The following is a 27,294-nucleotide window of genomic DNA, read 5'->3' as shown; positions in this document are numbered from 1 at the left end:
ATGAAATGTATTAGCAGCTTACCTTAATGGTGACACTGAATTTTAAACTGTAGGCTATTTTATTCCCACCAGCAGTTTTCTGTAGCAAATCACATTGACACATGTTATTAAGGTGAAAAACATCCTGACTCAAAACAGTACATGACAAAAAAAAAAAAAAAAACATAGGCTAATGCATGCTAAATAATTTGATAATTCCTGTATAATAAAAATGTGTAACAGAATAATCCCTGAACAAACTTGCTACAAATAAAAAATATATTATATATATATATTTTGTAATCATCTCAAAAGCTTTTATTGTAAGAAAAAGCATGTAGTAAATTGTGCATTATTGCTAGGGTTAATGAAACGTATCGGTTACCTAACGTAACCTCGGTTCTCTCTAGATGAGGGAACGAGTATTGCGTAAGCTAGCTTACGCTACGGGAAAGATTCATCTTTTCTGAGATATTGAAGCCAAAAAATTATCCTTAATTTTTGTATCCATTGTCAACGCAGTGCGGCAGCTGCAGACCTTGAGCGGGCTAGCTAGCGAGCTCATAGGTTGCTCTCGCGCAACTGCTGCAGCCTATAGACGAGCTTGGGCTGAACTCAGCATCCAATGAGAGGCATCCGCGCTCACTGCATCAAAGCCCGCCAAAATGGGCGTGACTTGAGTGCATATAAGCGTAGTTCGTGAGGCTGGAACCCTGGTTTTCATTGACTGAAGCGAAAAGTCGCCGTGGGCGCGAGCATGGTCGGCTACGCTATCGCGTTCCCTCATCTAAAGAGAACCGAGGTTACGTTAGGTAACCGACACGTTCTCTTACGAGAGGTTCTCTCAGATATGTAAGCTAGCTTACGCTACGGAACCCATTGTCAACGCCGCGCGCCAAGCATCCACTGTATGAGCCCCAGGGAATTAAGGGGGACCCGGGAGCCCTTATGAGTGGGGAAATAATATTTGGCCGGCAAGAATGCGGGTCATTGATTGTGTAATACATAAGCACATAGTGGGAAGGGAACGACAGAGCGGCGGTGCCGGTCTGTGTGGAATGTGTCCCATCAGTGCAGCTCACCAGGGGAGCTGTAGCGTATTAAACCGCTAGTAGTTTTGCCTGCAGAGCGGGCACTTCCATATTGTAAAATCTGACAAAGGTGGAGGGGAAGTCCATCCCGCTGCCACACATATGTCGTGAATGGAAATCCCGCTGGACCATGCCCACGAGGATGCCATGCCTCTAGTGGAGTGAGCCCTAATGCCCAACGGGCATGGCAGGTCTTTTGACGCCGTATGCAGCAGCAATAGCGCCCACTATCCATCTAGATACTGTCTGTTTCGAGGCGGCGAGACCTTTGGTGCGCCCTCGAACGAAACGAAAAGCTGCTCAGAGCGTCTGAAAGCGGCGGAGCGCGCAGTATACAATCTCAGTGCTCTGACCGGGAAAAGGAGATTGGCGTCGCGTTCGCTATCGGGTGCTGGCAGCGCCGATAGGGAAATGACCTGTGCTCTGAAAGGAGTACCGATCACCTTGGGAACATAGCCGTGTCTAGGCTTTAAAATTACCTTGGAGTCACTTGGTCCAAACTCAAGACATGCAGCGCTGACAGACAGCGCTTGAAGGTCTCCCATATGTTTGACTGATGACAGGGCAGTCAGAAAAACAGTTTTGAGTGAAAGGTATTTCAAATCCACGGATTGAAGTGGTTCGAAAGGGGGGGCTTTCATAGTTTCGAGAACTATAGAAAGATCCCAGATAGGAACCGATGGGAGCGCTGGGGTTCATCCTTCTAGCTCCCCTGAGGAAGCCGGATGACCAGCTCGCTTTTACCCCATGACTGGCCGTGCAGGGGTTCAGCGAACGCCGCAACGGCCGCCACATACTCTTTGAGCGTGGATGGGGATCAGCCCTTATCCAGCAGCTCTTGTAGAAATACGAGCAGCGACGACACCCCACATGTCCGCGGGTCCAGGTCTCTGTCGGTGCACCATTTTGAGAACACAGACCATTTTGACGCATAGAGTCTTCTCGTGGAAGGGGCTCTAGCGTGTATGATGGTGTTTATTACTCCTTCTGGCAGAGCGACGGGTAGTCGTTGATCACCCACGCATGCAGCCCAGCTCTGGGTGGGGATGCCAGATTGTGCCGCGAGCTTGAGAGAGGAGATCTGCTCTCACTGGGATGGGCCACGCTGCTGTCAGTGACAGCAGCGTAAGCTCCGGAACCATGTCTGATTCTCCCAACGCGGGCTATGAGGAGCACCGAGTGACGCGTTTCCTGATCCTCTGCATTACCTGTGGCAATAGCGAGACGGGAGGGAAGGCGTAAGCGGGCGCCTGGGCCAGTCCTGGGCCAGCGCATCCTCGCTCGAGAAAAATATTGGGCAGTGAGAGTTCTCTTTGGACGCAAAGAGGTCTATCTCTGCTCTGCCGAATAGGTGCCATAACGCCTGGACTGTTTGAGCGTGCAGGGACCATTCCCCTGGGGAATATTGTCTCTGGACAGTCTGTCCGGCCGCCGCTCAGGTGGCCTGGCACGCGCGTCGCCCTCAGCGAAGCGCAGGTGGCACTGGGACCAACTCAGTATGCGTTTCGTCAGATGGAATAGGTTCCTGGATCTGACACCGCCCTGACGGTTTAGGTAAGATACCACAGATCTGTTGTCCGAACGGACCAGGACGTGGTGACCCTGAATGACCGGGAGAAAGTGCACGAGCGCTGCATCGACCGCTATCATTTCCAGACAATTTATGTGAAGGAGCTTTTCCTGAACTGACCATAGGCCGAAAACCGGAGAGCCCTCACAGACCGCGCCCCAACCCGTGTTGGACGCATCTGTCGAGATGACTTTTCGGCGAGATACAGCTCCCATTGTCACTCCCCGCTGATACCATTCGGCCACTGTCCAGGGCTGCAGAGCTGAAATACAGGTCTGAGTCACCTTGATGGGCTGGCGGCCTGTGGCCCAAGCCCGGCGAGACACGCGGAAGCGGGCGCATGTGTAGTAAACCCAGCTGAAGTACTGCTGCGGCTGAGGCCATGTAACCTAGCACTCTCTGGAATTTCTTCAGAGGCGTGAGGCTGTTCATCTGAAAAGATGCGGCTAGTCGCTGAACACGGCGCCGGCTGTGTAGATAAGCGAGCCGTCATTGCCACGGAGTCTAGTTCTATTCCAAGGAAGAAAATTGTCTGACTGGGCTGTAGTGAGCTCTTGGTCCAATTGACTGCAAGACCCAAACTGTTCAGATGGCTGAGGAGGACTGCTCTGTGAGACAGAAGCTCCATATGTGACTGTGCCATAATCAGCCAGTCGTACAAATAGTTCAAAATTCGCAAACCCTGACTCCGCAGGGGTGCGAGCGCCGCATCCATGCACTTCGTGAAAGTACGGGGTGCTAAGGACAGGCCGAACGGAAGTACGGTGTATTGATAAACCTGGCCGTCAGGCTGAATCTCAAGAATGGCCTGTGACGGGATTTATCTGAATCTAAAAGTATGCATCTTTCAGATCGAGAGAAATAAACCAGTCCCCTGGCGCATCATGCGCGAGGAGTTTCCTGATTGTAAGCATTTTGAACGGTCTTTTGCAAGCACCTTGTTCAAAACCCTGAGATCTAATATGGGTCTGAGGCCGCCGTCTTTCTTGGGAACAAGAAAATAACAGCTGTAAAGCCCCGACTCGCTCAGAGAGGGTGGCACTTTCTCTATGGCCCTTTTGCACAGAAGGCTTGTTATTTCTGAACGAAGCATGCACGCTGCTTCCGTGTTCACAGTGGTTTCGAGCCAGCTCTGAAGCGAGGAGGGCGGCGATCGAACTGTAGCAAATAGCCCTGTTGTATTGTGCTTAACACCCACTTGGATATCCCTGGAATAGCTTCCCACGCTTTGAAGCGTAACGCTAGAGGGTGAATGGCCAATTCGGCTCTGATTGCCGCACACAGAGCTGAACAAAATGTGTGAGCTTGTTTAGTGTGTTTATGCATGATTGCTCGCAGACAGCATGAACAGGCTGTTTTGTGAGTGACTTCCGATTGGAATGAATGGGGAAAGAGTCACATCTGTTAGGTGATGCTAAGCATAGTCATGGGCACGGGACTTACACACAGAGGAATGTTTGCTGGCCGTGTAACAGAGCGGGCAGAGAATGGGCGCCACGACGTATTCGTGGGCGCATTTATTGACTCTAGCGCTCGAGCGGTTCGTAACCGCTTTATGTGAGCGTGCTCTGGTGGGGACACGAGACATGCAGTGCTTGTGTGTAGAGGTGAACACTGGATTGTGGGCACATTTTCTACACATAAGACATGCACTTTTTCTACACATAGGGCTGGTCGTGTGACAGAGCGGCCAGAGAATGGGCGCGTGCACGCATTTGTGGGCGCCTTCATTGACTCTGACGCTCGAGCGGTTCGTAACCGCTTTATGAGAGCGTGCTCTGATAGGGGCACGGGATGTGTTATGCTTGTGTGTAGGGGTGAACACTGGGTTGTGGGCACATTTTCTACACATAAGACATGTTTGCGCTTTACAAGATTTATTTGGGTCGCCGTGAAAACGGCGTTTGAGTGCAGAGCAAGCGGGCAGTGTCACCGGCTTGTTGGCTGCTAAATTCACCACTGCAGTAGCCTGAGAGAAGGGGACTGACAGGGGCTGAAGCTTTGACGGTGGTCCGCCGCGGCGGACTGAGCCGTCGCTTTTTCAACACAGTTAGGAAGACTTCGGCTGCTCGGGTTTCAGCGTTACCTTAGATCGAGGCCCGCGGGGCGGCGGTCTGCGGCGGCTGTCTGAGCGCTGATCGAGGGCGGCCGCCCTGTCGACGCTGAGAATTCTGAGTTTGTTGAACTGGGCGCTGTGAAGAGGCTCGTGCAGGAGGCTGATCACGTGAGCGGCCTGCAGAGGAGCTTAGCGCGACGCGGCAGGAAGAGGTTCATGGCTTGTGTGGCTTTCTGGACTTCTGAGAAGCGGTCAACAATGCCACTCACCGCTGAGCCGAAGAGACCGGTCGAAGAGAGCAGTGCGTTGAGGAACGTGGAGCTCTGCTTCTCCCATGTCGGCTAGTGTTAGCCACAAGTGTCTCTCGGTCACAGTCAGCGAGGCCATGCACTTCCCTAGAGCTTGGGCTGCAGCTTTGGTAGCACGAAGGGCGCAGGTCTGTCGGCCAGTAGATCAGTAACAGCCTCTGGGTGCCTGCCTTTCTCATCCCACTCCCGAAGAAGGTCTGCTTGTAGGATCTGTAAAACGGCCATTGAGTGCAGAGCAGATGCGGCTTGGCCGGCGGCGGAATAGGCGCAGCCAACATAGGCGGAAGTCGCTCTGCAGGCCTTAGACGGGAGCACAGGCTTGGAACGCCATCTCGCGGAGGGCGGACAAAGGTGTGCTGCTACCGAGTCCTCGACTGGGGGGATGGAGGAGTAGCCTCTCTCAGTGGCGCCGTCCACCGACGCGAGAGAGGTGGAGACGTGGGAACGGGACCATTCCCACGTCTTTGCAAGCTCCGTGTGTAATTCCGGCAGGAAGGGAGCGGCCCGGGCCGCGGGTGTAGAGCGGCGATGGCTTTGAAGAAAGCAGCCGTCGAGTCTGGGGAGCCTGACCACTCCTCGCTGTCCGAAGCCATGATGGAACAGCGGCCCTTATCCTCCGCCTCGTCATCCGAGATGGCAGCAGTGCGGCCGCTCGGCGGCAACTGCGCTGGCCCGGGGCGGGGAGGGTGAAACGATGCTCGAGGGAGAGGCTCGGCGAGGCATTTGCTTCAACCACAGTTTCCGGCAGCCTTTGTGAGCGGTGCTTCTTCCTGCGCGTGCTGAAGGTAAGGCGGCGCTGGCGGTTTCTGCTTTGAGCGCTCGAGTCGAGCCCGCAGGGTCGACATCGGTAGCTCCTCGCGAGAATCGCATCCGCCCTCAGTGAGGGCGAGCTCTGCGTGCCCCAGTCCCAGGCAGAGAGCGCAGATGATGTGGCGGTCTCCTGTGCTGAGAAGGGCGCGACATGAGGCGCAAGTGGAGCGAGGCATCTTGAAAAAGACGCTCGTACTCTTTTGTGAATAGTTCGTGAGAACTAGCTTGCTGAATAAAAGGATACGTCGTCGGATGGCGTAGCTCGCAGGATGGCTGAAGGTGGCTGAGACGGCCGGCTTCTTCTAGCGCTGTCCACGCTTGCTTGATGCCCCTCGAACGGCGACGCAGCTTCCAGGTCAGCGATGTGAAGAGCTTCGCTGAAGAGATGAAAATCAGGGTTCCAGCCTACGAACTACGCTTATATGCACTCAAGTCACGCCCATTTTGGCGGGCTTTGATGCAGTGATGCCGGACGCCTCTCATTGGATGCGAGTTCGCCCAAGCTCGTCTATAGGCTGCAGCAGTTGCCGCAGAGCAACCTATGAGCTCGCTAGCTAGCCCGCTCAAGGTCTGCAGCTGCCGCGACTGCGTTGACAATGGATACAAAAATTAAGGATAATTTTTTGGCTTCAATATCTCAGAAAAGATTAATCTTTCCCGTAGCGTAAGCTAGCTTACGCAATACGAGAGAACCTCTCGTAAGAGAACATTGCTGTTACAAAGTAAAACAAGTAGTTCAGTATTATGGCCAATGTATAAACATGAATGTCAAATTACAGTACACTATATTATATTTACTTTTTAATTGTTGTGCCAAAATAAGACATGAGTTAAATAATTTCACCATGCAGAACTGATGGTTGGGAGACAAGAGTTCTAGGGAGCAACATGAGCAAATCTAAATGTAGCCTAATGGCGCGCAGCGCAATCGATACTTGTTCATTTCGCATTCGTGACAACATAGATCTAGCTTAGAGTTGAACTGCCAAAATAATGTAACTTCGAATATACATTATTCCATCAACTCTATATATCACACAGCATGCGGACTCCAACTAGATATAACAAAGCAATCGCTAACAAAAAGAAACATTTATCGATTATATCTTACCTTGACTTTATGCAGTATCCGTCCTCCCTCCAACTGACAATCTTCTGACGTTGTGGTTTTGAGCGCCTTTTTCCGGCTACGTTTAAATTTAAAGTGCGCGAACAGGAAAATCGTCAGTTAGATTTTTTTTCACAGACAACTACAAATGCAGTAAATATTTTATTTAAACAAAATAGAGATCTTATCTCGAATATAGTAAGCTGAAGAAGAAAAAGTGGAAAATTTTGTCATGAATGCAGAGGGGTGAAAAAGTTCATATCAAAATAATAATATTTTCTCAGCTTCTGCTGATTTGTCGTACATTTATTCTATTAGTATTATAATTTTTTAATCTAAGAAAGATTATTTATAGCCTAAAGATGACAGTTGTATAAATGTAAATTATATTTAGCCAGAAATGTAAGTAAAATTAAAGGTTTATTTATTTAAAATAAAATATTTTTTTATTTTAAAATATACATTTTTTTTATATTTAAAATATTTAAATATTTTAAGGGGGTTTAAAATATTATCCTTTGTGGGGTCACTTGACACACTAGGAACAGTGAATCGCAACCTTTTTGACTTCAATGTCCCCTTATATTTTCCACAACAAATCCTGTATATTTGTTATAAAAATAGCCAAATAATAAGAAATATCTTGATTTTTGGTGGTTTTAGTTTTGTCATCATTTTAAGTCATCCTGAGGCCCCATTGGAAGTTTGTACGGGTCTGCTATAGAAGTTAGATGACACAGCAAGCAAGCAAGGTTTCAAGGCTACATGTTCCTGGCTCAACATCTTTGTTGATCCTGGAACAGCATTCAAATCGACCAATTAGTTTTGAAGTTTGCAGTTAAACCATGTTTCTAGATCAGATCATTTCCCTCTGATTGTAGGTTTAGGGGTGGTTTAGGGGTAGGGTTAGGGTTAGGGCTATTTTTATGGCCAGGAATGTTGTTCCAAGATCAAAAACATATGTTGATACAGGAACATGTACTTGGCATAATCACTGTGCCCCAAGCTTTGCACAAACAGCAACTAAAGTATCTTCTTGCACATCCCAAAACCATAAACACGTTTCATAAGTTTAGACACTTGAACTTTTCTAGAAACTACAGAACATATTTCAGCAATAGCATAAGCTATAGATGTAAGTACATGTAGCCTCACATCCAGCCTAAGTGTCTGCTGCATCCATACCAAAATGTATTGTTAAATGTTTAAAAATAAATGTCTTAAAAAATATTCAGGATATTACAGTTTCAAACTCTGTCCTTTTTAAGCTAAGCCATTGTCAGAAGTGTTGCATCCAAGCCAGAAATGGACTTACCCCGTAGGTTTTAATTGTTTTGGGGCATTTGCCACGTCGAATGTGGGCCAAGTTAGGCTTACACCCTGATTAGCCATGCTGACTGTGCCGTATATTTCCCAAACGTGGCCCAAAATGTTATGAATTAGGGCCATATTTGCCATGTCATAGTCAAGTCAAGTCACCCTTATTCATATAGCGCTTTTTACAATACAAATTGTTTCAAAGCAGCTTTACAGAGATAACAGGAAAATAATGTTGTAATAGTATTGTTAAATTCAAAATGAAATGTCCTCAATGGGGGCCACTTTCGGCTCACACCTAGATGAGCCAGTGCTTACTTTACCAAAAGTGGCCCAGATACGTTTTAAGATAACTGGGCCACATTTGCAGCATTATATGTGGGCCACTTTTGGCTCACATCCAGATGAGCCGGTGCCACTAAGCCACATCTTTGCCAAAACTGGCCCAGATATGTTTTAAGATAACTGGGCCACATTTGCAGCATTATATGTGGGCCACTTTTGGCTCACATCGAGATGAGCCTGTGCCACTAAGCCACATCTTTGCCAAAACTGGCCCAGATATGTTTTAAGATAACTAGGCCACATTTGCAGCATTATATGTGGGCCACTTTTGGCTCTCATCCAGATGAGCCAGTGCGACTGTGCCATATCTTTGCCAAAACTGGCCCAGATATGTTTTAAGGTAACTGGGCCACATTTGCTGCAACATATGTGGGCCACTTTTGGCTCACATCCAGATGAGACAGTGCTGACTGAGACGGGCCACTTTTGGCTCACATCCAGATGAGCCAGTGCGACTGTGCCATATCTTTGCCAAAACTGGCCCAGGTACGTTTTAAGGTAACTGGGCCACATTTGCTGCAACATATGTGGGCCACTTTTGGCTCACATCCAGATGAGACAGTGCTGACTGAGCCATATCTTTGCCAAAACTGGCCCAGATATGTTTTAAGATAACTGGGCCACATTTGCTGCAACATATGTGGGCCACTTTTGGCTCACATCCAGATGAGCCAGTGCGACTGTGCCATATCTTTGCCAAAACTGGCCCAGATATGTTTTAAGATAACTGGGCCACATTTGCTGCAACATATGTGGGACACTTTTGGCTCACATCCAGATGAACCAGTGCGACTGTGCCATATCTTTGCCAAAACTGGCCCAGAAATGTTTTAAGATAACTGGGCCACATTTGCAGCATTACATGTGGGCCACTTTTGGCTCACATCCAGATGAGCCAGTGCGACTGTGCCATATCTTTGCCAAAACTGGCCCAGATATGTTTTAAGATAACTGGGCCACATTAGCTGCAACATATGTGGGCCATATTTGGTTTACATTCAGATGAGCCATTGCGACTGTGCCATATCTTTGCCAAAACTGGCCCAGATATGTTTTAAGATAACTGGGCCACATTTGCTGCAACATATGTGGGCCACTTTTGGCTCACATCCAGATGAGCCAGTGCGACTGTGCCATATCTTTGCCAAAACTGGCCCAGATATGTTTTAAGATAACTGGGCCACATTTGCTGCAACATATGTGGGACACTTTTGGCTCACATCCAGATGAACCAGTGCGACTGTGCCATATCTTTGCCAAAACTGGCCCAGAAATGTTTTAAGATAACTGGGCCACATTTGCAGCATTATATGTGGGCCACTTTTGGCTCACATCCAGATGAGCCAGTGCGACTGTGCCATATCTTTGCCAAAACTGGCCCAGATATGTTTTAAGATAACTGGGCCACATTAGCTGCAACATATGTGGGCCATATTTGGTTTACATTCAGATGAGCCATTGCGACTGTGCCATATCTTGGCCAAAACTGGCCCAGATATGTTTTAAGATAACTGGGCCACATTTGCTGCAACATATGTGGGCCACTTTTGGCTCACATCGAGATGAGCCAGTGCGACTGTGCCATATCTTTGCCAAAACTGGCCCAGATATGTTTTAAGATAACTGGGCCACATTTGCAGCATTATATGTGGGCCACTTTTGGCTCACATCCAGATGAGCCAGTGCGACTGTGCCATATCTTTGCCAAAACTGGCCCAGATATGTTTTAAGATGACTGGGCCACATTTGCAGCATTATATGTGGGCCACTTTTGGCTCACATCCAGATGAGCCAGTGCGACTGTGCCATATCTTTGCCAAAACTGGCCCAGATATGTTTTAAGATAACTGGGACACATTTGCTGCAACATATGTGGGCCATATTTGGTTTAAATTCAGATTAGTCATTGTCGATTGTGCCACGTTTTTGCAATAGGTGGCCCACATTTGGTTTGTGACATTTGGGCCATATTCTTTATCTATCATATGGGCCACTTTAGGCTCACATTCAGATTACACATTGCCATGAGTGCCGCATCTTTGCCTAAAAAGGCCCACATGTGATTTAAAATATTTGGGCCATATTTGCCATTTTACATATGGGCCACTTCAGGCTCAGATACATTTGGTCCGGGCCATAAGAAGGCCTGCAGTGCCGAATCATTGCCTGAAGTGGCCCACATCCGTCTGCTATCTGGGTACACAGATTTGTATGGAGATAAATCGTTGCAAAACTCGAGAGCTTGCATATTAGTAAAAATAAATATATAAATATTTGTACTCGTAAGCTGAAATATATACACTAACAGCGCCGATGTGAAAACTTGTAAAATAAAACTGTGAAGTTGAATGTTGCAATTGCACTCACAGACAATATTTCAAAGCTTGTGTTTCGAATTCACAAGACAAGAAGTCACAAATGTGTAAAATGGGGTGCCTGGGTAGCCCAAGGAGTAAAAACGCTGAGAATTTATGAGTTCAAATCCAAGGCATGCTGAGTGACTCCAGCCAGGTCTCCTAAGCAACCAAATTGTCCGGTTGCTAGGGAGGGTAGAGTCACATGGGGTAACCTCCTATAGTGTGGTATACTCTCGTTAGAGCACATGGTGTGTTGTGCGTGAATTCTGCGGTGGATGCCATTAACCCTCCAAATGCACCATGTCTCTGCGGTAATGCTTTCAACAAGCCACATGATAACATGTGTGGATTGATGGTCCCAGACACAGAGGCAACTAACTAAGTAATCAACTAATTGGCCTGTACACTTAAATTACATTTATATATTTATGAAAAATAATACCTTGATAAAATGTTTGATCTCTTTTCATGGGTTCAGTTGGTCTAGTGGTAGCATGTCCACTAACCATGCATATCAACCTGGGTTTTCAAAGGTTATGTGCATGACAGTGTCGTATGTTTATAACTACCCATGAACCTGCCAAAAGATAATGTTTCAGAACAGCATTTTTTTTTTTTTTTGTGCAGAGCAAGTACAAATGCCAAATTGACTAATGGGTGAGAATAAATTAGAATAAACTCTGTTAAAGCATGATTAATTTCTTCAGAATCTTAATTCTGTTTGTTTGGCAAAATCTTACATTTATTTAACCATGGAAGCGAGCCCAGCAGAAGGGTCTTCATCAAACGTAGAACGGATTCTGTCAGCCCTCTCTTATCAATCCACAACCATTCAGAGGCATGACCAGGCTCTGTCAGAGAACCTTCACCTTCAGAGTCATCAGTCTCAAGCCGCCTCATCCCGAGACCCACCACCTGATCTTTCATCAGGACCTATACTTTCTTTGCCGTCAGAGCCCAGACTACCAGCCCCTGAACAATTTGATGGCAGCCCTGACATATGTAGATGCTTCATTACCCAGTGTACCCTGGCCTTCCAGCTCCAGCCCAGCAGCTTTCCCGCTGAAAGCAGTAAAGTGGCCTACATCATTACCCTTCTCACAGGCAAGGCTTTGGACTGGGCCTCAGCCTTATGGGATCAGAAATCCCCACTCATAACCAACAGCCAAGATTTCATTTTTGAGATGAAGAGAGTATTCCTGCATCCAGCTAGTGGGGGAGATGTGGATCATCGCTTGCTCCATCTCTCCCAAGGTACCCCGAGTGCAGCAGAGTTTGTGTTAGGAATATTTTTGATCTAGTCGCAATCTCCAATTCCCTGGTCCTGTCTGTCTATGTTCGTGCCCAGTGAGGTGCAGTCGTGAGTCTCTGGAGACTTTGCGAGGAAGTAGAAAGAACAACACACAGTCGGTCTGTCTTCAATCTACTCAATGTCAAGGGGGAGAAAATGGGTGTAGAGGCCATATACAGATGTTCCAGCCATGATAACTTACGGTTGACCTTGTGGACGGGTGTGACCTTATTCAGATCACAGAAATAAGTATGCAGAACATGATAAAGAGGAAAAAACGGTCAGCAGTTGCTAAATATATTGACTCACTATCGTGCGCACTGCAGCCACACATGGAAGGTCATAAGCACACACACACACACACACATGGAGCAGAACATAATGTACAATTTCATATTTCTCACAGTTTGCCATCGAGTTTCACACCCTTGCCACGGAGAGTGGATGGATCAACAAGCCTTGAGAGCCACCTTTCACCACGCCTTGTCTCCTGAGCTCAAGGACGAGTTGGCGTTTCCTGGACCACGCGCCTGATCTTGAGTCCCTCATTGACGTAGCCATCCGGGTAGACCATTGCCTTAGAGAATGCCAACAGGAGCAACAGTAGGAGGTCAGATTGCGGGAGTCGGCCAACCCAATCAAACTGCCTTCGTCCCCTAACGACCCTGAGGAACCCATGCAGCTGGGTAGAACCAGAATTTCCCAAGCGGAACGCAACCGACAGATGATGAACCGGTGCTGTCTCTATTGTGGCAAGTCGTGGCCATTTTCAACTTGCATGTCCTGAGTTGTCGGGAAAAGCCAACTTTCGCCCAGGAGGAGGGGGGTCAGGTCAAGAATAGGAACCACACCCTGCTCAGCGACCTCTGATTTGACCATCCATGCCACTCTTACCTACATAAGGGAAGTCAAGTCAAACCAAGTCAAAACACCTCAAACCTCGTCAAATATGAGGTCAATAGCCCATTGCGATATGGGAACGTGTCCGAGGGTCCCTTTTACCCAAACTGACCAGTGAGACCCCCTGACCACCCTGGGGGGGCGGGGCTGTCCACGGACCCATTATCATCCCCCTGACCCACTACTTTTCCCAAATTGACCAGGGAGACCCCTTGACCACCCTGAGGGGGCGGGGCTGTCCACGGACCCGCTGTCTGCCCACTAACCATCTATTTTGCACAAACTGAGTCAACCAACAGACTAACTTCCCATTATCAATTGATTGTATCGCTGTATGTACACCAACAGACTAACTGCCTATTCATTTGACTGTAAGTGGGACTACCCACGTACAATTTATTTAACAGGCTATCTGCCCATTATCAATTGATTGTATAGATGTATGTCCACCAACAGACTAACTGCCCATTCATTTGACTGTAAGTGGGACTACCCACGTACAATTTATTCAACAGGCTATCTGCCCATTAGCAATTGATTGTATAGCTGTATGTCCACCAACAGACTAACTGCCCATTAGCAATTGATTGTATAGATATATGTCCTCCAACAGACTAACTGCCCATTAGCAATTGATTGTATAGCTGTATGTCCACCAACAGACTAACTGCCCATTAGCAATTGATTGTATAGATATATGTCCTCCAACAGACTAACTGCCCATTAGCAATTGATTGTATAGATATATGTCCTCCAACAGACTAACTGCCCATTAGCAATTGATTGTATAGCTGTATGTCCTCCAACAGACTAACTGCCCATTAGCAGTGGTGGACAGTAACAAAGTAAATGTAATTCGTTACTGTACTTAAGTAGCTTTTTTGCGTATCTGTACTTTACTGAAGTATTTAAATTTGGGGAGACTTTTACTTTAACTCCACTCCATTTCAAAGTCAAATATCTTACTTTTTTCTCTACTACATTTTCAAAATCAGTCGTTCCTTTTTATATATGAGTGGATAAAAACGTAACTGGTCAAACGAGCCACCAATCACAGTAGCCTACAGCGCGCATGCTTTGTTTTGAACTTGCCTTGGCGGCATCTACTAAGCGCGAACCAGGGGTGCGTTTCCCAAAAGCATAGTTAGCCTACTATGGTCGCAAGTTCCGTCGTTATCATCATAGTTCAACGAGTTGGTGTTTCCCGAAACCATCGTTCCAACGAACATTCGCAAACAGCATCGCAGAGTTGTGTGGTTGGAACGACAGCTCTCGACCTGTGGTTAGAAGCAGAGTTTCTTGTTATTATAACATGTGGGCTTAATAAATTATTATCTTGAGCCAAATAAGCAAGATGACATTCAGTACAATCAGTATCTTTTATTTAGAAGACATACAAATGTCCTTTATGTTTTTAGTTTGTTAAAGCACCGTTTTTGAAGAGTGCGCATGTGTGAACGTGCTCTAGTGCGTAAGAACGAGCCTATGATTGAATCTGGAAATAAAGCAAATAACTGAGAAAAATATGAGATAGTCCTCAGATGACATGTCTGTAATTTATAGCAAAATATCTAGCATTAATTCCGCAAACAGATTCATTAAAAGTAGTTTTTACTCCACCACATGTGTGACATCATTAACCAACGTGGTTGAACAACCAATTTGCGACAATAAGGTTTCGGGAAACAGTCGTGACTAGCAAGTTGATTTCTTCAACAGTGCATCGTAGGCTACTACGGTAGTGGAGCAACAAGTTACATATATATATATATATATATATATATATATATATATATATATATATATATATATATATATATTTATATATATTCTATGTATGTATGTATGTGTGTGCTGCGTGTGTGTGTGTATATATATATGTGTGTGTGCGTGTGTGTGTATATATATATGCAGGTTTATGTGAATGTATCATAACATTAGGATGTTAATAATTATGACCATAAACACTCGAGAAAAATATATACAGTAAATACTGTAAATGTATTATACCTTATGGGAACAGTCCCCTTCCCTCCAAAATTAAACACACAATATATACATGCATCTGACTAATTAATGTCATTTTATTAATAGATTGGTGTGCCAAGAGTGACGTTAGTCTTCATGTAGACTGAGTTAAGCAAGAGTCTTGTGACAAATTATAATAGGACATTATGGCCATAAAAAATCATAGTACTTGGATACTTAAGTACATTTGAAGGCAAATACTTTTGGACTTTTACTCAAGTGAATGTTTAAAGGCAGCACTTCTACTTTTACTTGAGTAATATTTTACCTTGAGTATCTTTAACTCAAGTACATGGTATGTGTACTTCGTCCACCACTACCCATTAGCAATTGATTGTATAGCTGTATGTCCTCCAACAGACTAACTGCCCATTAGCAATTGATTGTATAGATATATATACACCAACAGACTAACTGTCCATTCATTTGACTGTAAGTGGGACTACCCACGTACAATTTATTCAACAGACCACTGCCCATTCATTTGACTGTAAGTGGGACCACCCACATACAATTTATTCAAAAGACCACTGTCCATTCATTTGACTGTATATGGGACTACACACATGCAATTTATTTGCATTGGATGAAATCATTGAATTTGATCCAGAAGTTATAAAAATGCAGTACACCAAGTGATGATTTTGGGTCCATTAAATTGATTGGAAGTGGGTAGTCCCATAGACAGATAGACAAACATCCTACAGATAGATACATACATACATAGACATACACTCACCTAAAGGATTATTAGGAACACCTGTTCAAATTCTCATTAATGCAATTATCTAATCAACCAATCACATGGCAGTTGCTTCAATGCATTTAGGGGTGTGGTCCTGGTCAAGACAATCTCTTGAACTCCAGACTGAATGTCAGAATGGGAAAGAAAGGTGATTTAAGCAATTTTGAGCGTGGCATGGTTGTTGGTGCCAGACGGGCCGGTCTGAGTATTTCACAATCTGCTCAGTTACTGGGATTTTCACGCACAACCATTTCTAGGGTTTACAAAGAATGGTGTGAAAAGGGGAAAACATCCAGTATTCCCACTTCCAATCAAAGTAATGGGCTAAAAGGATAGACAGAAAGACAGACAGATAGATGCATTCATACATAGACATATATTAGACATATTGAGAACTGCACTGTGCAAAAGTGCTAAAATGTGGATTTCTTAGCACAGAATCACAGACGGGGATAGCTGAGATCCCACATACAATTTGTCCCATTAAATCGATTGGAAGTGGGACTGCCCACATGCAATTTATATGCATTGGCAAATGATGCTTTCCTTTCAGCACCACTTAGAGGCTATCTCCCCCTCAGGCAGCACCATGGGCCCTTTTTATGTTCCTGGTGGGCTAGTGAGACGAAGCTGGGCTCGTTGTAAAGGTCTCAGGCAGCCCTTTCGAACGAGGTCAGTCCTGAGGTCATAGCCCAAAGGCTGAGTGTAAAGCGGACCAAGGAAGGGACGGAAACAGACGTCAGCTTAAGGGGTAAGCTTTATTTTTTCACTCAATTTCACAACACACACGTATTCTCTGCCTTGCTGTCAGGCTCTCCCGATGCTCTGTGGCTGCTGGCTTTTTATCCGCTCTCCTCATGCTACTGCAATTAGAGACAGGTGTTAGACATAATTTAGCTCAGGTGTGAGCGCCCTTACCGCTTTTCTCTCCCGGACGGGCGCTTGACCACGCCCCCGCTGCCACACTGAGATCTGGATATCCCATGTACAATTTGTCCCATTCACAGAAATAAAGGTTTCGTGGTAAGTGAAGTTTTTATGTTTTGAAGGGCTTAGGTTGATCAGGGGGGCTTCACTGAGTCACCTTAATGTGATTATATGTCATAAATGTTATCCTGGAGTTATAAAAATGAAGTCCACCAAGTGATGATTTTGGGTTAGGTAAACTGATTGGAAGTGGGTAGTCCCACTTCCAATCAAAGTAATGGGCTAAAAGGATAGACAGACTGACAGACAGACAGACAGATAGACAAACGTCCTACAGATAGATACATACATACATAGACATATATTGGACATATTGAGAACTGCACTGTGCAAAAGTGCTAAAAAGTGGAATTCTTAGCAAAGAATCACAGACAGGGATTGCTGAGATCCCACATACAATTTGTCCCATTAAATTGATTGGAATTGGGACTACCCACATTAAATTTGTGGGATATGAATATCTCAGCTCTAGACAGACTTGGGAAGCTGAAACTGGTATTTCTGTTCTTCTCCAAGCCACCTCTATCTATGGTATACATTTCATTAAGATCGGAGGATGTCGAAAAGTTCGTGCGTAGCCCTTTAAGGATTTGTGCGCGCAAATTTCGACTTCCTCTGATTTTCTTGAAACTCACAAGATAGATAGAGGAGGCTGAGATTAGGACAGAAACACAAGTTTCAGCTTCCTAAGTCAATCCAGAGTACAATTTGTCCCATTCGGAGAAATAAAGTTTTCGTGGTCAGTGACATTTTTTTGTTTTGAAGGGCTCAGGTTGATCAGGGGGCTTCACTGAGTCACCTAAATGTGATTTTAAGTCATAAATTTGATCCAGGAGTTAAAAAAAACCTTGTCCAAAAAGTGATGATTTCAGCCAATGCAAATAAATGTCAAGTGGGTACACCCACTTCCAATCAATTGAATGGGTCAACAATCATCACTTGGTGGACTTCATTTTTATAACTCCAGGATCATTTTTATAACTCCAGGATCACATTTTTGACTAAAAATCACATTTAGGTGACTCTATGAAGCCCCCTGAAACACATCACAAAACATCACATTCCACTATCTACGAAAGCACTATTTCTGTGAATGGGATAAATTGTTGGTGGTATGTCCAGATCTCAGCTCTGGACAGACGTAGGAAGCTGAAACCTGTTCTCCTGTACAGAATACACAAATACAACATGTTTATGCAACTTACAACTCATAAACATGCATCATTTGCCTAAAAAATGAAAGTGTCCATAAGCATTTTGTCCTATGGAGAATCAACAGCAGGTGTATGGGCTATTCATTTGAAACACTTAACATTTACATGCAGTTTTATTGACAAAATCCCTTTGGCCGCACTCAGAATACACAATACAACAAGTTGATGCAACTATCAACTCATAAACATGCACAATTAGCTTCAGAGTGAGACTCAAAGGTAATGATTAATCATTACCATTGTAATTGTCTTATAGTTGGAAAACCATTGAAACTGGCTTGAAAATGGAGATGGGGGGAGGGGATCCAAATACAAGCCAAAACATGCAATTGAGGTTGGAGTGGGGGGAAACAGTATGCTTTATTATGTTCCTTTATGAACTAGTACTCAACTCAGCCTAATATAACAAGCTGATGCAACTATCAACTCATAAACATGCACAATGAGCATAAAAAATTAATTCCCACGAGCCATGCATTTGGTGCCATTCAAACCAGTTGGAAGTGGGCACTTCCTGTATGATTCAGTGAAAAAAGCCTTGAATCATATGCCAGCAACTTTAGCCGTCGAGTACTCCTTCCTGGGGCCTTCAGATACAACATGTAACGAATTCAAGTCCCTCTGTGTTAAGCAAGTACTTAAAAAAAAATCAAGAAAGATATTCCTGAAAAATTATTGTCACATTACACACATTAGTCAGCCAATTAAGCACTTAACAAAGTAATTCAGACTTGAACCTTTTCACGGTGTCTAAGGGGCCCCTGAGAAGCTACAGATTTCAATTTGGAGCCATTTGGACCTTTCCAAGTCCCGCTGTGAAAATTAATGGTACAAATGTTAAGTGGGATTGCTCTTCCCGATGTCCCAAAGACCCCAGATTTTGCACGGTGACATGTCAAGGGCCCCTTATCGACATACTAAGAGGGCTAAGGCCTAGGGTGCAAAAAAGTATTTTTCATTAATTTCAACAGATCTCTCTGCCTGTCACAGGAATCAATGAGACAGGCTTCATTTTGGGCCTGTGTGCGACAGTCCGTTCATCGGAGCCTTTAATACTCAGCAATCCCCCAGGGCTTCCAAACTCTAAGACCTGACTCAGGGGCCCCTGGCGATCGAATATCTGAAATTTCGAGGTCCTGCGACCTTTTGACCCCTCTTTTCCAGACGTCCCACTATCCCTTTGAATCAATGCATTTTTCACAACGTTTTAGTGGACAACGTCCCTAAATGGGCCAAATGAATGGAAAATAAGGTCAAAAGGTCACGAGACTCTCAACGCTGTCTAAGGGCACCCCGACAATGCGCATATGTCAATTTAGAGTCGTTCGGACCTTTCGGAGCCCCGTCCGCCAACCCGTTGCAGACAACGAATGAAACAAATAGCCTGTGGGCTTTTTCTAGATAGCTACCCCAGCCCCCAAATTTCACACGGCGGTAGCCTGACGTCCCCCGAAAGACATACCGAGAGCACGTGGCTCTAGAAAAATGGAAAAGTTTTTTTGGGGAGTTTGTGCAAGATTCCCTCAAAATCCTTTTGCACTTAAAGCTTGAAAGAGCCTCTTGAAGGATGAGAGGCCACTAGGGTTAGGGTTTGAATATAAGCTCAGGAAGGTTCTAGAGACCCCAAACTTTGGTTCCTGATTCGTGGGGACCGGACGCTCGCGGATCGGGAGTTTCGAGAGCCTGCGACCTTTTGACCCCTCTTTTCCAGACGTCCCACTATCCCTTTGAATCCATGCATTTTTCACAACGTGTTTGTGGACAACGTCCCTAAATGGGCCAAATGAATGGAAAAAAAGGTCAAAAGGTCACGAAACTCCCCACGCTGTCTAAGGACGCCCTGACGACTCGCATATGTCGTTTATGAGTCGTTTGGACCTTTCGGTGCCCCGTCCATCGACCTGTTGTAGAAAATGAATGAAATTAATGGCAGATGGACTTTTTCTAGAAAGCTCCTCTGGGCCCCAAACTTCACGTGCTGGTAGTCCCCGGACTATAGCCCCTAGAGTGTCGTATTAAAAGCGCAACTCTCTAGAATGATTTTTTTTTTCCATTTTTTTTATGGATTGATTGCGAGAATCAACCTCACAGGCCTTTTGCTCTCAAAGCCAGAAAGAGCCTCTTGCATGTGCAAAGTCATTTGGGTGTTCATTTAAGGTCTAGAGCTGAAAGAGTGCATTCGGAAAATGTCTAGAGCTTCCAAATTTTAGGCACTGATTTGGGTGCCCCTGTTGCTCCAGAATCCCAAATTTCGAGGTCCTGCGACCTTTTGACCTCTTTTTACAAGAAATCCCACTTGCCCATTGAACCAATGCAATTCTACAGCGGTTTCGTGTACGGGGTTAAAATTGATGCTCAGACCTGGGGGCTTCGAATGCTTCATTGTTGGGCCCTCAGAAACAACATAAAGGTGTGTCCCTCAGAGTTAAGGAAGTACTTTAAAAAAAATCAAGAAAAATATTAGAGGAAAATTATTGTCACATTACACACATTAGTCAGCCAATTAAGCACTTATCGAAGCCATTGGGACTTGAAATTTTGCACACTGACTAGGGGGGTCCCTGTGAAGCTACTGATATCAATTTGGAGTCGTTTGGAGCTTTCGGAGTCGTGTACACGGTCCTGCTGTGAAAATGAATGGTACAAAAGGAGAGTGGGACGTGTTCTAACTTTGCACCCTGAGCTCCAACGGACCCCATATTTCACACGGTGACACGTCAAAAGCCCCTTATCGACATACTAAGAGGACTAAGGTCTAGGATGTAAAAAAGTATTTTTCATTATTTTCAACAGATCTCTCTGCCTGTCACAGGAATCAATGAGACAGGCTGCATTTTAGGCCTGTGTGCAACAGTACATTCATCAGGGGTTTTAATACTTAGCAAGCCCCAAGGGCCTCCAAAATGTAGGACCTGGCTCGGGGGCCCCTGAGAAGCTACTGTTGTCAATTTGGAGCCGTTTGGACCTTTCGGGGTTGCGTACACGGACCCGCTGTGTAAATACAAGGTACAAATCGTACGTGGGATGTGCTCTAACTTTGCTCCCCGAGCTCCGACGGAGCCGAAATTTCACTCGGTTGCACACCTGGTGCCCCTCTATCACATACTAAGAGGGCAGACACCTCCTGCCATTCTTTTTTTTCACCTTCAAAATATGCCATTTCGAGGGTGTGGGCAGGCACCCCAGCCACCAAACGTGTGGCCCGTGAAATCCCAGAGCGTAAAAACCTATTTGGGAAAAACATTTGGTTAGGGGGATGATAATGGGTCCGTGGACAGTCCCACCCCCCCTGGGTGGTCTTGGGGTCTCATTGGTCAATTTGGGTAAAATAGTGGGTCAGGGGGATGATAATGGGTCAGTGGACAGCCCCGCCCCCCCCCCCCCCCAGGGTGGTCAGGGGGTCTCACTGGTCAATTTGGGTAAAATAGTGGGTCAGGGGGATGATAATGGGTCCGTGGACAGCCCCGCCTCCCCCCAGGGTGGTCAGGGGGTCTCACTGGTCAATTTGGGCAAAACAGTGGGTCAGGGGGATGATTAATGGGTACGTGGACAGCCCTGCCACCCCAGGGTGGTCACTCGGCATCGTGAGTGGTCATCGGGCAGATAGTGGGACCGTGGGACGCCGGGGGTCTCACCGCAGCTTACAGCACCCCCAAAGTGTGTCCGTTCGGGCATGTTTTCCGGACCACTGGCTACGTGGAAATTTGGCCATCCACAGACCGATAGCCTCCATCTGTCCCATGAGATAGGCTACAGGAGGGCGGTACACGGACCTGTCACCGTCCCTCGCATCCGTCAAACGTACAATGGGCGTTGATCTCAATGGGACTTTTTCCACCAACCCTCTAAGTTCCCTTACCCACGGCACTCAACATCATCAAGTTTGTGTCTTTGTAGACTATGGGGCCGCCGGGGGTTTTATGGATTTTGAGTTGGCCAAGAGACTGTGTGTGAATTGGGAGTGTGTGTGAAATGGTCAGGAGGAGGAAGTTTTTTAAAATGTAAAACTGTCTATGAAGTGAACATATCTCTGTTCCATCTTAACAGGATTTTTTGTGGAACGCTGTTGTTGCTAATAAGTATTTTTGGAATGAGGATGAACTGAGAAATGAGGGAGTGTGGAAATGGGTTGATGGCACCACATTGACAACTGGTTGAGTGATTACTGAATTTCACTGATCATTTGCCAGAACATTTCTCTACAGTCACAAATAACTATCCTACACAGATTTGTATGGTGATAAATCGTTGCAAAACTCGAGAGCTTGCATATTAGTAAAAATAAATATTTAAATATTTGTTCTCGTAAGTTGAAACATACACTAACAGCACCGATGTGAAAACTTGTAAAATAAAACTGTGAAGTTGAATGTTGCAATTGCACTCAAAAGGACCCCCTTATGGGATCAGAAATCCCCACTCATAACCAACAGTCAAGCTTTCATTTCTGAGATTAAGAGAGTATTCCTGCATCCAGCTAGTGGGGGAGATGTGGATCATCGCTTGCTCCATCTCTCCCAAGGTACCCGGAGTGCAGCAGAGTTTGCCATCGAGTTTCGCACCCTTGCCACGGAGAGTGGATGGAATCAACAAGCCTTGAGAGCCACCTTTCACCACACCTTGTCTCCTGAGCTCAAGGACGAGTTGGCATTCCGGGACCCCGCGCCTGATCTCGAGTCCCTCATTGACTTAGCCATCCGGGTAGACCATCGCCTTAGAGAACGCCAACAGGAGCGACAGCAGGAGGTCAGATTGCTGGAGTCTGCCAACCCAATCATACTGCCTTTGTCCCCTATCAACCCTGAGGAACCCATGCAGCTGGGTAGACACAGAATTTCCCAAGCGGAACGCAACCGACGGATGATGAACAGTTGCTGACTCTAATGTGGCAAGTCGGGCCATTTTCGCCTTGCATGTCCTGAATTGTCGGGAAAAGCCAACTCTCACCCAGGAGGAGGGGGGCCAGGGCGAGCATAGGAACCACACCCTGCTCGGCGACCTCTGGTTTGTCCATCCATGCCACTCTTACCCACGGCACTCAACATCATCAAGTTTATGTCTTTGTAGACTATGGGGCCGACGGGAGTTTTATGGATTTTGAGTTGGCCAAGAGACTATCTATTCTGCCTGTTACCCTTCAAGAAACCCTTAACATTACAGTAGTTGATGGCAGCCCCCTGGGTTCTGGACAAGTCTGTCAACGTACCCCACCTCTCCAGCTAAGGGTGGGACAACACCAGGAACAAATACAGTTCCTCTTATTTCATTCTCCTAAGCTCCCTCTAATGCTTGGTTTCCCACATTGACTGGTCCCGAGGGGTTGTTAGAACCTGGGGAACCGACTGTCGTGTCTCAGACATCGCCTTCTTCAGAACACCCAACCCGCTAAGAACATTCCCAGAACTTTCACCTGATGTCCCCAGGCGGAGTAATACTTATGTTCCCGAGACTCTGTCCATGGAGGTCGTGGCTCCTCTCAAGATGTAGCTGGCGAAGCCCAAATTTCTATCGCACCTTCCTGAGTTATCTCGAGTACCCCCGGAGTATGCAGACCTCCACGAAGTCTTTAGTAAAGACAGAGCTGCCTCACTGCCCCCTCATAGACCTTATGACTGCTCTATTGATCTGCTTCCTAGCACCTGCCCACCTCGTGGAAGCTCTAATCTCTCTCTGGCCCTGAAAGGATAGCCATGGACAAGTATCTCAAAGAATCTCTGGACAGTGGATTCATCCACCCTTCCACCTCACCTGCTGTTTTTTTCTTTGTGGAAAAGAAGGATAACAGCCTCCGTCCCTGCATTGACTACCGAGGTCTAAATCGTCTTACTGTCAAGAACCGGTACCCTCTCCCCCTCATATCCATGGCTTTTGAGATCCTGTAGGGTGCCACCATCTTCACCAAACTTAACCTTCGAAATGCATACCACCTTGTTAGAATCCGTGAGGGAGATGAGTGGAAGACAGCATTCAACACCCTGACGGGTCACTACGAATACCAGGTAATGCCCCAGCCATCTTCCAGGCCTTTATTTATGATACGCTCAGAGAGATGCTAAATAGGTTTGTATTTGTTTATCTGGACGACATCCTCATTTTCTCCCGCAACTACCAAGAACACGTTCAGCACGTTCGGCAGGTCATAGTACAGTTGCTGAAGCATAGGCTCTTTGTGAAGCTGGAGAAGAGTGAATTTCATGTCCCAGCAGTCTCATTCCTCGGTGTCTGCATGTCCAGTCGCAGTCTCCAGATGGATCCTGGCAAGATTCGGGCAGTCTTGGATTGGCTGCATCCAACCACAGTGAAGCAGGTACAGCGCTTTCTTAGCTTCTCCAATTTCTTCTTATACCTTTTTGAACCTCGTGTCTATTTTTATTTCTCTGTTTAGTGAAAGCTTGACTTTCCTTGTTTATTTTGTTCTTTGCCTTTTTCATCAAGTAAAGATTATATTTTTTGGAAGAAACGCTAGTTTCCTGACTCTTTGCTCATCTGCTCTTGGGCTCAATTATCGGGGAGTTAGCTCAGTGGTAAGACGCTTAACACTAGAGCACTGCAGACCTGGGTCCGATCCCCTCCTACGGCAACCTCATCACAAGATCTTTAAACACTGTGAAGAAATGTTGACTTGTCACAGCACCTAAAATACACACTCTCCCATGTACTTTCATGTACATTTGAACCTATATCTGTATGTTGGGAAAAGTGTTCGGACATGTTATTTGTCTAAGGTATTAAGTGCTTATTTTTAGTGCTTTCTCAAAAAAAAAAAAATCCACTTTTCACATTTACAGTGGTTTTATATATTTTAAAGTTATGACAATGTTTTCACTGTGGGGCCCGTTGTCATGACTAGCAGTCAATAGACATGTCTTTTTTTCAATGCAAAAATTTGAAATCGAGCCATAAATTTAAATCAATTAGTGTTATGGAGTGGTATGCCGCTCTGGGCCAGAAAGTCCAGGGCCACATTTTAGTCCCACTCCACACCTTCTACAGACACAAACTTGTGTTACACATTAACTTTTGAAAACGTTCACTTTTGCTCTTACAATCTCTAAAATCTGCCATTAAAACTTTAAATCTTCACACCTTGACTTTTGAAACTATGTTTACGAAAACCTGTAGCAAACTCAGTTGTAATGTTACGAACCCCGCTCCCTCGCTCCTTCCCCTCGAGCTTCCATGCTCGTTTTGCCCCCCCCGAGCTCGCACGCTCGTTTTGCCCCCTTGAGCTCGCACGCTCGTTTTGCCCCCCTCGAGCTCGCACGCTCGTTTTGCCCCCTCGAGCTCGCACGCTCGTTTTGCTCCCTCGGGCTCTCATGCACGCTCCTATGGCCAGAACATTATGACCACCTGCACTCGTCTCAATCACCCCTTTATTCGTTTCACCTGCACTCGTCTCATCACCTTTCATTGTTTACACCTGCACCTTCCCCTATAAATACCACAGCACATCCATTTCACGGGTGTTGGTTATTGTATTTAGGTTCCCGTCTCTTTGCCCCCCGCTAGTCTCGTCTAGTTTAGTACTCCTCTCGTTTACCCCTTAGCTTGCCAGCTCCCCTTGTTCCCCTGTCTTTTGCTCCCTCTAGTCCCGTCTCGCTGATTCTGATTACCCCGGCTTTGACCCTACGCTTTCCTCGACCTCTCTCTTTGGATTTGCCCCTTTTATATTCTCCGATTCCCCGGCTTCGACCTCACGCTCCCCTTGACTACTCTTCACTGGATTTGCCCCTTGTTTGTACTTTTGCCTGCACTGCTATTAAATAAAAGCAGTTTCCTCCAACATTGTGACTGTCTCGTCTTGTGTGTGTGTGTGCAGGTTACAAAATAACCAACCTCACCGTAGACAGTCACAATGCGTCACGTGGAGGATTCGCGCAGCTCACTAGAGCGGAGGAGCACGTCACATTCGGCGCGAGGAGCTACAGTTTGGAGGCAGGACCAAGCGCTCGTGGCCCAGGGGCAGCAGGTATGTTCTTTGTCTGATTTATGTCACCCTGTTTCACCTGTGTCTGCCCCTGAGCCCGTTTATGCCTCCAGTGCATTTCTGAGTGCCGTGAGCCTTCAACCCCCTGAGAGGTTTGATGGCTCTTCGGGCGCTTTCCAAGGGTTGTTTATGCAGGGCAGCGGTTGTAGAACTTTAAACCGTGCCCTTAACATTATAGACCCAGCGGCCCAACTCTTGGTTTTGCGTCAGGGGAGTCAACCCTTGGAGGCTTATGTGGTTGACTTTTGTGCCCTGGCTAACCAGGTGAATTTTGATGAGGTGGCTCTAAAAGACATTTTTCAATATGGACTGAATGAGCCAGCCTCATCATTCATGCCTGGTGGTCGCTGCTCTCTCAACCTGGCTCAGTTTATTGACCTCGCCCTACTGTACGCTGGTTCTTCGTTTACTGTGGGGGAGGCAGACACTGATCCAGCGCTCCACACCACGGCCCCCGTCTTGAAGCCTACCAAGGCCCCCGTCTTGAAGCCTACCATGGCCCCCGTCTTGAAGCCTACCACGGCCCCCGTCTCGAAGCCTGTCACGGCCCCAGTCCCGAAGCCTTACATGGCCCCAGTCCCGAAGCCTGACACGGCCCTAGTCCCGAAGCCTGACACGGCCCTAGTCCCGAAGCCTTACACGGCCCCAGTCCCGAAGCCTGTCACGGCCCCAGTCCCGAAGCCTGTCACGGCCCCAGTCTCGAAGCCTGGCACGGCCAGCGAGTCAACGCCCATGCCTGCCACGGCCAGAGAGCCAGCGGCCATGCCCGCCACGGCCAACGAGCCAGCGCCCCTGCCCGCCACGGCCAACGAGCCAGCGCCCATGCCCGCCACGGCCAACGAGCCAGCGCCCAGGTCTGCCACGGCCAACGAGCCAGCGCCCATGTCTGCCACGGTCAGCGAGCCAGCGCCTGTAGCCTCGACCGCCCCAGAGCCAGCGCCTGTAGCCTCGACCGTCCCCATGGCCACGTCCCCTGTTGGCCGAAGACGTAAGAGAAGGAAGAGGGCCCCTTCTCCCCAGTCTCGTCTTGTGCTCAAGACCGCAGAGGTTCCCTCAGAGTCTTCCACGGCTCTGCCGGGTTCTGCTCCGCCCTCAGAGTCTTCCACGGCTCTGCCGGGTTCTGCTCCGCCCTCAGAGTCTTCCACGGCGCTGCCGGGTTCTGCTCCGCCCTCAGAGTCTTCCACGACTCTGCCGGGTTCTG

At 46.7% G+C, this 27,294-nt stretch overlaps 1 pseudogene; it reads right to left on the bottom strand.

Moving 5' to 3' along the window:
* Window positions 1-6,948, bottom strand: part of LOC127635702 (fish-egg lectin-like) — a 43,100-nt pseudogene extending 36,152 nt beyond the window's left edge.
* Between the last annotated feature and the right edge of the window lie 20,346 nt (window positions 6,949-27,294).

The sequence above is a fragment of the Xyrauchen texanus genome, chromosome 43 (genome assembly GCF_025860055.1).
Source record: "Xyrauchen texanus isolate HMW12.3.18 chromosome 43, RBS_HiC_50CHRs, whole genome shotgun sequence".
NCBI classification, from domain to species: domain Eukaryota; kingdom Metazoa; phylum Chordata; class Actinopteri; order Cypriniformes; family Catostomidae; genus Xyrauchen; species Xyrauchen texanus.
Note: the sequence above shows the minus strand (reverse complement) of the source record. Positions and strands in the feature narration are given on the sequence as shown.